Source organism: Olea europaea, chromosome 3 (assembly GCF_002742605.1).
Source record: "Olea europaea var. sylvestris chromosome 3, O_europaea_v1, whole genome shotgun sequence".
In the NCBI taxonomy this organism is placed as follows: domain Eukaryota; kingdom Viridiplantae; phylum Streptophyta; class Magnoliopsida; order Lamiales; family Oleaceae; genus Olea; species Olea europaea.
Window position 1 is genome coordinate 14,316,214 of NC_036239.1, and position 2,297 is coordinate 14,318,510.

The following is a 2,297-nucleotide window of genomic DNA, read 5'->3' on the forward strand; positions in this document are numbered from 1 at the left end:
TTTTTTTTTCACCTGCGAAGGTTTTTCCCCACAAATAAGACTCTTTCCTTACAAATAAATTTTGTAGGAACTACAATTCATTCATCTGCTAACAATAATTTTGCCCATAAAACAATTTCGCTTTTCCCTACAAATTATGTTGTGGATTAAATCATTTCCCTACAAATAATTTTTTGTGTGGAAATAATATTTGTGACTTGTCCAAATAATTTGTGGGCTTAACCCTATTTTTCCCTATAAATAATTTTCCATGGAAAAAGCATATTTATAGGTTATTATGAAAGAATTTGTGGGGAGAAATTAAATTATTTTCATTTTATATTAATTTTTATTTATATTATAGCAAGTTTGTTGACCTATCCAAAATAATATAAAAAGGGCAAAAGGACAATAAACTAATTAAAACATGTAGTCTTAATCAATGTAACATTGAATACAAAATATTTTATCGAAACACAAATGACAACTATTCACCATGGTTACATCTAAATATAAAAGAGTACAGCAAACATGCTATGTATCAATTATAATGCACCTAAAAAATATATATCTCTTTATCCTCAAGAATTAAATATACAGTTGATCCTGTTTAAGTTATCCCAGAATAATGAGCTTCAAATGAACTGAATTTCAGCTCTCCTCTAGGTTTGTCCACCCCTAGCACCACTGTCTTGCCCCAACCCTGAACCTAAAGTTAGACAAAAAAGAGGGTAAATGGAATGGGATAAAAATTAATGACTTTTCATAAAATATCTTTCGCTTATCAATATAACTGAGAAATCATTTAGACATCTTATCTCATATATAAATGAGAGAAGAAAAGAATGGTATGATTGTGACATATAAGGTGGTCATGCTTATGACCCACTAACCTATACCGAGTGAGAGTCAGTGCATAAAAGAGAAAGGACTCCAATCAAGACAGAATAAAATCGTTCGGCAACAGCATATGTGCTTTCGACCAAAGAAGTCATTCCAGCACATTCAAAACAATAATCTGCTTCCCCATTAATCATCTCATTTATGACCTAAGAAATATTATGAAGAACAAAAAAGTGAAGCAATGTGGAAGCAAACTGACGTAGCGAAAGATTATAGGGAAGATGAACAATCACAAAATGAGAAAACTCTCAAAGGAATTTTATTGAATTCAAGACNCACAGCGCAAATTAAAAATTGTTCTTATTTGTTTTGTACATGGCACTCTTTTGAAAGTGTGAAAATAATGTTATTGTTAAAAGAACTTCTAGTTAAAATTGTTGAAGATATATCTTCAAATGACATATACTCGCAGATGATGCTAATGCTAGAATTAATATCATGATGTTCGTTAAACGTATGAAACTCAGACATCAAATTCGTGGGTTGGGAGATGGTCACCTTCGAGACATTGGAACTTCTTCTTCCAATGTGCGTAGTTTGATATGCAGCTTGAATGTAGATAGACCAAAGCTGAAATTTGTTGAGCAACAATCTAATTCTACATTACAATTTCGGCATCATTCTATGCACCAGTTGTGTGATAAAGATCCTGGCTTCGTTGTAACATCATTTACACCATTGTGAACTATTGAGGACAAAGAGAATAACTTTGGTGAGGATTAGCTACATATCTAATTCATGAGAATGAAGAATTGTATTTTTTAGATACATAATAATAGATACAGAATTTGCTTGCTATATTCTTTTTAAGTTTAGTCGCAATCATACTTAATGAATGGTTTTTATTTGTGTTTTGATTAAATATTTTGGATTCAATGTTACATTGATTGACACTATATGTCTTAATTAATTTATTATCTTTTTGTATCTTTATATTATTTTGAATAAGTTTAAGAAATTACTATAATATAAATAAGAAATAAAATATATGAAAATAATTTAATTTTTCCCTGCAAATTCTTTCCTCATAGCCTACAAACATGATTTTCTCATGAAAAATAATTTGTACAGAAAAATATGATTTAGCCCACAAAATAATTTGTATCATGTTGCCACAAATTTTTGATTGGCGAAAAATATGTAATCTTAAATATTATTTCCACAAAAAAAATTATTTGTACAGAAAAGTAAGATTTACCCCACGACATAATTTATAGGAAAAAATGAAACCATTTGTTGAGCAAAATTAACTTTAGCAAACAAATGACTTTGTCTGGAAAAACTTAAGCGACATATTGTATGTCTCCTAATGATTCATAGGGAAAGACTTTAGATCACAAATTACAAAAAAATTGTCATCTTTTACCTATCCCCTTGATGTTTTGCTCCACAAATGTGCTTACAAATTTTTTTTT

The 2,297-nt window shown here is 29.5% G+C and overlaps 1 long non-coding RNA gene across 1 annotated transcript in view; it reads right to left on the reverse strand.

Annotated features, from left to right (window-relative positions):
* Positions 1-429: 429 nt before the first annotated feature.
* LOC111386941 overlaps positions 430-2,297 on the reverse strand; it is a 10,946-nt gene continuing 9,078 nt past the window's right edge. The window contains exon 4 of the long non-coding RNA XR_002701341.1: positions 430-688. This is a non-coding gene — a long non-coding RNA (uncharacterized LOC111386941). The remainder of the gene's footprint in view (positions 689-2,297) is intronic.